Raw genomic sequence first — 12113 nt, 5'->3', positions numbered from 1 at the left:
ACAACCACTTTGGATCATTGGTGAGGAAATGGGATGTGACTGTGATCAATGCAAATTATTCCATGAATAAACAGATATAATATGTATGATGTAATGTTCTGTGTTTAAGGTAAATCTGCTTCAGTCTCTCTGATCATCAATCCCAACAAAACTCACCACTTTATTAATGACTCTCTCTCACTGAGCTGTGAGGACCAGAGACACTCTACTGGATGGATAGTGAGACGATACACAGAGAGTGAGGGGGTGTCAACCTGTTTAATGTGGGGATCCGTAACAAGATCTTCATCTAGATGTAATATCAGCTCTCTCAACACATCCTACACTGGAGTTTACTGGTGTGAGTCTGAATCTGAAGAAAACAGTAATCCTATCAACATTACAGTGCGTGGTGAGTCTTCTCATTTTGTTTTTTTCTTCTCTTTTAAAGTGCAGAATATTTTAATCTCTGAGTTTCCAACTGGGAAAACTGTTTAACAACAGAGACTTAATTGGTTTATTCCCCTGACTTTATCTCCAAAACATCTAACATGGGTTGTCCCTCTTATGAACTCATTCTTGATCCTATCCATCCTTGTCACTCCCAAAGAGAACCTCAACATCATCTCTCCTACCTCCAGCTCTGCCTCCTGTCATTTCTTCAGTGCCACTGTCTCTAAGTTGTAGAGCATCACTGTTCTCACCACTGTCTTGTACACCTTTCCTTTTATTCTTGTGTAGCGTAATATTACCTGATAACAGAAACAGAATGTTTTCAAGCAATATTGAGGTTCTCCCATGTCGTGAATCAGCTACATAAGTACAGGTAAAATATTAAATGGGGCTGTAATATCGAATAGGGCTGTAAGATCTAGTTTTAGACTCCTTATCTCAAGAATTTTCATCCAATACAACACCATGAAACAGAATCACACTGATGCGATTCCCTGTAATATTAAGGAGTAGTGTAGATTTTCTGTTCTGTCCGTCCTGTGACTGAGAGACATCCTCTGACTCTACACTGTTTATATAAAAACACAAATTTCTCTGAGCTGATTTCTATTAAGATGAATCAGTTCTCCAGACACAGACTATAAGAGAGATAATCATTCACAAGGTCTCAAAGTCAGATGAAGGTTTCTACCAATGTCTAAGTCTTAGCTGTAACTTTGCATAATATAACAGGGTATTTTATGAAAATCTGTGTACAATATGCATTGTGTTCACATGCTGTAGAGTGTAGTAGAGTAAATGTATTTGTTTCTTTTGCAGTTTGGGTTAAATCATTCAAACAGTTTAGTAAAAATAAAGTGTTATTATAATTATTCTTCTCCTCTGTATCAGATCCATCACATGTAGAAGCTTCATTCTCAGTGCTCATGCTGATCAGTAGTGTAGTGACGGCCTCTCCGTATCTGCTGGTCACCATCATTCTGCTGATCAAATGTTACAGAGCTCGAGGTGAGAACTCTTTCAGTATATCTCTGTACACATAATGAGTGACATAATTAATGACATTAACTATATACTGCACTGTATGACTAGAATAATAATTAGTCTGTCTACTTATTATTTTTATTCTTATTGCCTTGCTACTTTATCATTACATGAGCCAGTGTGATTATAATTTCACTACATGATGAGTGCAATATGTCATGGCTGGTGAAATAATCTGTCTTTGAAGCCATCACTGACTTGACACTGAAACTTATCTACTGTACCTCTACATACGTCACATAAGCTACAAGTTTATACATTTGTCTGTCTCTCTGATTATTAATTACTCAATTTACACCTGTCCAATATTTATAGCTTTTCTAATTGCACCATTTTAGAACGTGTACCTCATTTCATTGTACATGACAATAAAATCTATTCATAAGTTTTCTTTATCATGAGCCAACTACTCATGAGGTATTGAAAATGACTGAATGAGTGATGTTCATTTTCTAAGACTTCTTTTCCTGAGGCATTGTCACTTTTTCACTTCACTTCATCCTTTAAACTGTATTTAGGATGAGTTCAAATGCAGTTTAACTGGTTTTATGGTACAAAGATCTTTTTTGAACGTGTTATAAAAGGTGTCCTTATTTTCTTTAACAGCTCAAACTGATGGAGAGAGAATCAAGAGTGGCGTCATAGAGGAGTGAGCAGAGTCGCTTAGCTAAAATGTCGTGCTTTTAATCTGTTGCTCATTTTCCTTTGTACCTCACAATACATGACATTCATTGTCACCTTCACCTTGTCTTGTCTGATTAGCCAGTCTATTTATAGCCTGTGTTTGAGTTCATTCTTTGTTCTGCAGCTGTTGTGTATGAGCATCGCTATTATTAACTTCTTAGTTTCATTGATACAGTTTAATCACAATTATATTCTTTGTTTTGTAGCCATGATTTTCGAGTTGGTTACTGTTTTTTATTTGTGTTTAGGAATGTTAAAACTATATTTTTTATAAAAAATACACTGCACTTACATCTAGCCTCAGCTTGCTTTTTGACAGTTTAAAGCCTGCGAATGTTGTTAATGCAAAGTACTTAGAAAATTTCTTTTTCTTCTTCTACTTGTTGTTGTTGTTATTATTATAAATAGAAGAATTAGGGGATAAATGCTAATATTTTCCAGATCATAAAGTGTGATGGTTGAGCTGTGCTTCTGATAAATGACTAAATGATAAAACCTCTTAGCCAATATATTTGAGATGTCAACAAGCGTGCTATTTGAGTGTGTTTTTAATCCCATGCTAAAAGCAGCTTGTACTGTAAATACCACAAAATATTTGTTTTATCACTGATATTCATGTAGGTGTTCATTGTCTACAGCAGCCACACAGTGTATATTTTCTATATTGTTTGACCTTAACTGTAGCTGTGTGAGAACTTTTACTTGTAGAACATCAGAACCGTATACTGTACGATGGCGGGCCTGTATCTGTGCAGGCTAAATTAGAAATGTGACTTCCTGTCTCTCTCTCTCTCTCTCTCTCTCTCTCTCTCCTCCTCCTCACCCACTACAAAAAAAAGCAACAGGAAGTATAGAGACAGTCAAACACATCACTAACTCTGTTAATCAGGAAAATGGAGCTCACTCCACTTTCTGTGATGCTCAGTGAGTAAATGTTCTCTTTAATAATAATAAAAAAATGAACTTACTTGTCTATTTTTTATTGCTTTTTGTGCAGGAAAACATTGTTGGCATTTGAATAAACAAAATGCAAATTTTTATAGCAGCTATTTAATGCAGCTACAAAGTATTTAATGGCTTCTCATTTCAATATTGCCAGATGACATGGAAAAGTGTTTTGTGTTTATAACTGTTTTAACTGGCTGTGTTTTAAGGGATCACGTTACTGGTTTAAGCTATTTTCATGTCATTGCTATGTTACATACGGTTGTTACAATAATGCCACAGCAAATGCACACTAATCACAGCTAAATGCACAAAAAAAAAAATATATATATATATATATATATATATATAGTGTATAAATATATAAATGTTGATTACCAATTAGCATCAAAAGGCAAAAGTAATGCAGAAATGCCCTAAAAACATAGACTTTTTTTTTTTGTCTATTCAGCAATATGGGTTTAGCAGGAGGAAGTGTGAAGGTGATCTGTAAAACTGATAACAGGCTTTTAACTAAACAGTTTTTATAACTAAAAAAGTAAATTCTGTGTTAATTCACTGTTAATAAATGATAAAAAATATATAACAATTAATTTAATTGCAAATTGATTCTCATGTTAGCTTATGCCATGCAGTGTTATATTTATAAAGCAGAGATGATAATACTGGATGATTAAGTAGTTATAAGTTGAACTAAAGGCTATTTTTATTGATTGATTGATGTGGCATTTACCTACACTAATACAAAGCTAGATAACTATGTCACAATGGCTGTATAAGTAAGTATAAATCTAATTACAAAAAAGAATAGGCACACACACACACACACATGCTTAATCATGCCTTTTACCCCGCCCCCAGACTACCCCTCCCCCACACTGGTCCCTCACTCACAGCTAAGTTCTCCCGGCATTTAAGGAAGCGCAGTGCCCTGTCCTACTGGCGGATTATTGCTTACTCTACAGCCCAGTTCTCATTCATCTTTTTCCCATTTATGGTTCATGTGTGTATCGAGCTTGTATTAGTAATAATGAAATAAAGCCTCATTTAGGGGTCAAGACTTTCCAGCTGAAAGTTTCACAGAAAGGTTCATTTCATGACGCTAAATTTAAGCGCTTGTTGTACTGCCATCTAGTGGACAAATGTTGTGTAACAAACAGATGCGAAAATTGCAAGCAGCCCAACCATAATGGACATGTAGCTGCAAGTAATATAGCGTCGTTATTGACAACTGTCAGTACATACGTGCTATATATAATCAAATGTGTTATAATGAGTTTATGAGACTTAGATGGTTTTGCCTTTTGAGACAACCTCCCCTCTAGTAGTTAAACAGTTTTAACTAATAACTATTTAGTTACATTTATTTTAAATTCTGCCTTGCTGCAACTGCAATCGTATTAGTTTATTGTTTAAAAACTGCACTGTGCCTAGTTTTGTGTCTATAACTATCATCTCTGAACGTTTAATAAAAAAATAAGCAAAGAACAAAATACACATCCATCCTCCAAAAATAGAGAAAAAAACAATTAACTACTAAATTTTAGCAATTTAATAAAGTAGCTACCTTATTGGGAAAAAAATAATTAAAACTGCTTCCCAAATAGGGGAAGTCTTTTTTTCAATTTACAAGTGGTCTGCTTACTCGGAGTGCACAGTGTGCTAATTTTAGTAGTGAGACTCCATGTGAATGAGCCTTTATTCAAAGCAGTTAACGCGCCAAACGAATCAGTTACGTGAGGCTTCATTTGGAAATGCCCCATTTTGCTTGACACAAGCTTCAAAGCTTCAGTGTCATACCTATCATTACTACCTTGTATTCTCATTTCGCATATCGTCTTGGATTGGTTTGACCTGGCCCTGACTGCTGCACAGAATTTGACTAACGCTTCACCTCCTTTGATTTCGTCACAATTGCTGCTCCTGGATTGATCTACACTCCTTTGATCGCTGCTCTGTGAGTTACAGAAGCTGCATTCCATTCTGAAATGTACTTCACAGGGTACTCATGCTCAGTGTAGGGGGAATGTCCATGAAGGAAACTTTTCCTCAACAAAATTTCACCATTCGCAACATCCTGCGAAGTAACCACTGCAGACGTCACTTCCTCCATGTGTTGCCATGGTAGCATAAGCACCTCAAATACCTGTCCCTGCTACTGTGGAAATTTCACACTACTGACAGATTATATAATAACAGATTATTAGCCTATATAATACTAAGGATTTCTTGATTAAATTAAAATTGCCCTATTCATGAAATTAATATTCCCTTTAAACTTAACAGTTCCGCTCCCTGCAGTTTGGACTCACACTTAACATGGCTGAACACCCTTTGCAGTACACTGTGCAGGGTACATTAGGCCCTTCTGACTGCACTTTTCCACAAAAGTATTGACTTTGATCTTTGCTGCTCTACTTGCGATCACATATCTGTTTATCTTAAACTCCACTTCTGGATTTACTGCGCAAAGACATCAAATGGAGTTAAAAACGATTATTAAATTTATCCCCCTTTTTCAGAATTTTCCGATTTTCTCCCCTAATTTGGTCGTGTTCAATTCCCCCAGTCACTGGAGGCTCCCACATTAAGCTTCTACTGCCAATTAGTCGGAGGGCCGCAGACCGACCCACATGTTTCCTCCGATCCACGTGACGTCACCGACCATTTTTTTGAAATGCTTGCTCACGCACCATTGGGGGCGGCGTAACACGCTCGGAGGAACAGCTCCATCTGCTCCCTCCGCCTTAATGAGCTCACAGACGCCCCTGATTGGCTTGTAGAGCCGTCATTAATGTAGTACCTCTCATCCCTTCTCCTGAAAGAGCTTGGCCAATCAGCGCTCTCTAGGCCTCCGGCTGTGAGAGGTTACAGCATCACCCGGGGATCGAATCAGCGATCTCCTAATGATAGGGTGAGCGCTTTACCACTGCGCCACTCGGAGGCCCTAAAATGAGTTAAAGTTAAAACAGTGATCTGCATTAACAGCAGAGGAGGTTCTATTTTTCTTTATTTCAATAAACACCTCGATAACACCAGATGCTTATCCGTCTCTTACTGATTATTTTATCTTACAATATCATAAACATTGTCATAGACTAGCAAAGAGTTAACTTCTAAAGACTTCTCAGACACAAAAAAGAGTCCATGGCAACAAGAGTTTGTTTCTCAACACATGAATTTGAGGGGACCGTGTCTAAGTCCAATAATGATCATTCGGATGGCTTTATGGTCAGTCTTTTTGGAATTTAATATTCAGAGCACTGACCTACATTTACATTTAGGCATTTGGCAGACGCTCTTATCCAGAGTGACTGACATTTTTATCTCATTATACATCTGAGCAGTTGAGGGTTAAGGGCCTTGCTCAAGGGCCCAACAGTGGCAACTTGGTGGTTGTGGGGTTTGAACCTGGGATCTTCCGAACTGTAGTCCAATGCCTTAACCACTAAGCTACCCCTGGCCCTATGTTTGACCTGACAAAATATCACTCCTAAAACTTCTGCCCAGGGACTTCAAAAGGTTCATCCTCTTCCAGTGGCTCCAAAAAGACAGGCATCATCCCTCTAACCCAATCCTGCACAGCTGTCATGTTTGTATATGTGTAAATAAAAAATGTGATATCCTCCATACCCCCTCTCTTGCTCTTTGTCTTACACACACACACACACACACACAACACCACACACATACAGATGGAGCCACGCCAAATAGCCGCGGAAGTGTGAATTGCGTACGAATGGCGTACGGCTGCCTTATGCACGCTGTAGTCCCCCCTCCTTTTTCTTCGAGAAAGGCGTGTCAAGATTTCACAGTAAACACGCCCATTCAAGCCCTATTTATTTGGTTCCACCACTAGATGGCGCTTCGTTCTCAAGGACACGTTAACACAAGCCAGCAATTTAGTTGCGCTGAGTTGCAATCACGTGATTTTAACAACCCACCCCCACCCCCACCGAACTGACGCTGCCAAACTGCACTAGAGATGAAGATGGCGGCTTAATGGACTATTCGCGGTAAGTGGTGTTTTTATTTATAAAAATTGTTTGGGATTAGTTTACAGTTTATTTTCCAGTTTAGTTTTTTTACCGGCCGTTTTGAAAATCACTGGCAGCACCAGCAGCGGTCAGATGTAACTTTAGATAACTTAATGATCTGTTTTCCAAGTCTGGAGTTAACATTACAGCTTACTGTCAGTGTCACAAACTCACAATGTCACTCCTCTTTAACTAAAAAAGACACTAAAGCTTCGAAAATACTATTAATGTCCCTAATACAAAAGCTGCACTACCGGATGAAGAGTGTTTGTGCTCTATAACAATGCCTTTAGAATCTGACCGCGTGTTGTCTGGATTAATTCAGCATTTATTTATTCTTTGGGTAAGAGTTAATCTGCAGGTTATATCTGTGAATATAATGTGATGCAGTTCATGAAGGACACAAGCTGAGGATAGATGTACAGGAGCTCGCGAGCTAAACGCTCATAACCGGGATTATATTTTTCTCAGTTTGGCCGTGACTTTGCGCTGTAGCGCGAGCGCTTAGTTACCGAGCTGGATAAAACTCTGAAGTGTTTATCAGTTAAGGAGTGTGGGGGGGTGTTTGTGTGGGGGGAGGTGTGTGTGGGAGGAGGTGAGGGGGGCTTCAGTACTCGGGTAGTTATAGTTTGGCTTCAGAGATTAACTAATATATACGAGTGTTATATCGCCTAACTTATTTGTATGAAAAGCGCATTTTAATTTAATGCAGACGATAATACAGACAGACCGGGGTTAACACTAACAAAGTTCAATGGTTAAAGTTATCCCAGTTTATTTACATTTCAGAATTCCCCAAAACAGTATTTTACACACTCTGTGGTGTAGGTTTACTAATATCTTTTATATTTATTACAACTATATATTCTGTAACGTTTATTTATCTTTGTCTTCACTAAATTCTCCTGTTGTCTTTAATCAGGGCTCCGCTGTGGAGGATTGGGGGGTCAGACGGATGACGGTTGGCCTTTTGGAGCTACTGGAGGAGCCTGAACAAGCTGTTAAAGGGAGCTGTAGGAGGGATGACGTCACAGTGCAACAGCTTTAGAATGATGTTTGGTCAGGTCTACTGTATATTCTGAACATAGAATTGCAAAACATCTAATACTTTAGGGGGGAAACAAAGAATTAAACAGTTCCATCTTTAATATTTTTTAAAAATGATATTTTAATATAAAAGAACCAGATAGAGACTGATAAGCAGCAGGTGTTATCCGGGTATTTTAATGACCTTTAAGCAAAAATTAAACATGTTTTCACCTGTTTTATACAAATTATTTGTTTTTACTTTTACTTTTGACTAGTTTTGAAAGAATAAATTTTATTTTTAAAGTCATGTGTGCGTGTTTTAATTGTTGGGGGATTTTTTGTGTATTTAAAAATACATTTACTTAAACCAACAACTTCAATGTGCAAAAAATGGGACCCGACGTTGTTTTAAATAGTCAAAGAGTTGGGCTAATAATAATGATAATAATAATTATTATTATTATTACTGGTTATAGAAACGAATGAAAACAACAGTTAAACACTTGATCATATGTATCTGTGCTAGTTTGTGTTTGTGATTGTGACCCATAATCATTTTTTTTCTCAGTATACTTTTTTGGGGGGTTTTAAGAATCCATTAAAAGAGCAAAGACAAACTTGGAAGGTAAGAAACCTCAGTGGAGAATACTGACTATGACATGGTGCTAATTGCTCTGTGTGTGTGTCTTTGGCGGGGGAGGGGTACTTCAGACTTACTTGTCTGTGCGCAAAATGTTTGTGTTAAACCAACGGAGAAATGCAGGAGCGCGCGCGCACACACACACCTCTCATCCACAACCGCTTTAACTGTTGTCTTGTAAATCGTTGATTAAACCTAAGAACACAGCTGTTCAGCATCAGGCCTAAACACAAGCGCAGGGTCTGTTTTTGTCCTTAATTAAAAGACACCAATATGTTAATTTACACAATGATAACATGTTTATGTTTAATGTTTATTTTGCGGGAAAGGGTAATAAGCAATATTTAAAATAAAACAAACCAGGAAGTAAGTGTTTTATACATTAAGGTGCTGTGTATAACCAAGTGCCCCAACAGACATAGCAACAGTGTGGAGAGTGTGTGCGCTGTGGGGGATTGGAAGGTGAACGAATATAATCATTTACAAGACAAAGGACGTTCAGAGGTGTGTTATACCCCCCTTCCACGGATTGCCGCCCATTACGCAATCGCTATCTTCAAAGAAAAGCCGCCGCCCCTTTTCATTCAAACGCGTTAGCGAGTGTTTTTCTTTCCCTCCGCTCGGTTTTGTGAACACAGTTGCGTTCAGTAACACGGTGGAACCAATTACATAAACAGCAGCAACAACAACCCTTATGATCACACTTTGTTAAATTTATATTGCTTAAATATTTCGCAGCTCTGTCCTCTTTGCATTGCTACGTGTTTATTTACTTCCTTTTCGCATCGTATAATGCACTCTAAAATCGACACTATCAAACTTGGAAATTATATAATATTCAATCAAACATCAAGTTATTAAAAGTAACGAATTTGTCACTACTCTTCTCTCATGCAGCACGGCTAAAAAGATAATAAAAATTACACCAAAGTGCTGCAGGTTTGGTGTCTATGAGCTTTTCCTAATCAGTGTTACACGGGGGGCATTTTGTGGCTGATCCAGTTACACTCTACTTAGATATTACACAGAGGGGAGTTCACTTCTGATCTCTTCATCTTAGCTTAATTTCATCTCATGAAATAATAGTAAGTTTTGTAAAGTTTGAGTTCATCTCCCCAGCCAGTGTTGTGTATGGACAGGGTAGCATCATGGCAGGATTGGTGTCATTTTTATTATCTTTTTAGCCGTGCTGCGTAAGAGAAGAGTAGTGACAAATTCGTTACTTTCGTTACTAGACTATTTTGTCTGCAAATGAAATACATCGATACGTTAATAATTTACACCACGATAACATTACTGCAGAAGGATCTAGAGACGTGACTTTGAGACGTTCACAGTATATTCGAACCGTAGACAGAGTTTATTCTGCATAACATTACAAAACAGCCATGTCCAATAAAACATTATATATATATATATTTTTTTTTTTAACGTTCAAATTAACGTTTTAGAGTAGCCTATATAATTTGTCTTGTCTGTTTACAGCGTTGGCTGATTTTGTGATTGAGACCCATGGGTTACATTGAAATATTTTATTAGTAGTAGTAAGCCAGTCTTTAGTAACCTTGAATAAATCACAATATAAGCCCTCTCCCGCGCGCACGCTCTCTCTCTCTCTCTCACTCACACACACACACACACACACACACACACGTACACACAAACAAATAAAACATAAAATCGCGTAAAACCAAATGAAACTATGGCAAAAATATATAAGCAGTAAAAATTACAGTAGTATCCTGTAGGTGATCCCTGTCCTGATAACAGGCGCTGACCCTCTGGAACTGTTTAGTTCTGTTAGTATTGTGTTCAGGTGTGAATGTTTATGGGGATTTAATCTGTCTCTGCTGCCGCATCTATTCACCGTAGTGATAAGTGATTAATGTCCCATCAGATCTTTGATGGGGAAACGTTATGCTGGTTAAATGACTAAAGACATACTGATCCGTATGGACAGATATTTGTTTCATATATTATGCGTTATTAATCGATTTGTTTTGCCAATTTTTGACTATCAGCGAAAAAAAACATTAGCGAAAACATAAAAAATATAACGAAAACAAACCCAAGCAGAAGTTAAATTTTAAGCGTTACTTTGCAGTAAAATATTATCTACCAGTGTATTAAACGGAAATAGATAAAATACACCGTAATGTAAAATACTGTACATAGCCCGCATTGTATTCCGTACCTACAACGACTGGTATAGATAAATTACAGATATTACCGTGTCTTTAAGTATTATTAAGGATGTCGTGAAAAATATTGCAATAAGTAGTTTTATTAATTAATTTAATCATTAATTAAAAATAGCATAAGCATCATGGATTGTGTATTGAGGGATTTAAATCTGTTTTATGAATCGTTTTTTATCCCTCTTTTTTACCACATGATCTATTTATGAAACTATGTTGATGTAAGTTATGTTATATATATATCAAATATAGTAACCGGCTGCTTGGACACTGCAGTTAACTGAAGCAGTCAATGCTCCATCTGGCGGAATTATACAGCATTGCAACCATCTTTTTAGAAAGCGCATGGGGGCGTTTATGGGGCGGGGCATCGTTAACTACGTCATTGCGGGGGATCACATTCCGTGCACGGATCGATCATGGTCCTGTCACGGTCCTGTCATGGACCTATCATGCTCCAAGCGGCTGTTTGACGTGGCTCCCACTGTACATACACACACTCTAAAAGGCAACAGGACGTATAGAGACTGTTAAACACATCAGTCAGTCAAACAGTCATTACACGAGCATGATGGAGCTCAGGCCACTGCTCTGTGAGTAAATGTTCCCTTTAACTTCTTTTAATATAATAAAATCTGTTACTGTTTGTGATTTTGCAGCCGATGCAGCTTTTTAATGGATTCTCATTTCAATGTTATCAGAAGACATGGTATTTGGTCATGGAAAAGCTTTGCTGTGTTTGAGAAGGGTCAAATTACTGGTTTAAGCTAATATTTCTAATACATTACTATGTTGCATAAGATTGTTGTAATAATGCGACGGTGAATGCACACATTAATTACAACAAAATTTAGTCCAACAAAACGTTAGAGTGTGCAATTTTTTTGGGGGGCCAGACAGGATATATTTAAATAATTAAATAAGTAAGTAATAAATTGGTCATCTTTGCGATAGATTGGCACCTTGTCCCGGGTGTACCCCGTTTCGTGCCCTAAGCCTCCTGGGATAGGCTCCAGGCCTCCCGCTACCCTGAATACAGGATAAAGCGGTATAGACGATAAGTGAGTGAGTGAGTAAATTGGTCATGTTCAGCATGAACAGCAT

The sequence above is a fragment of the Clarias gariepinus genome, chromosome 1, assembly GCF_024256425.1.
Source record: "Clarias gariepinus isolate MV-2021 ecotype Netherlands chromosome 1, CGAR_prim_01v2, whole genome shotgun sequence".
In the NCBI taxonomy this organism is placed as follows: Eukaryota; Metazoa; Chordata; class Actinopteri; order Siluriformes; family Clariidae; genus Clarias; species Clarias gariepinus.
This window is presented reverse-complemented; position numbering follows the sequence as displayed.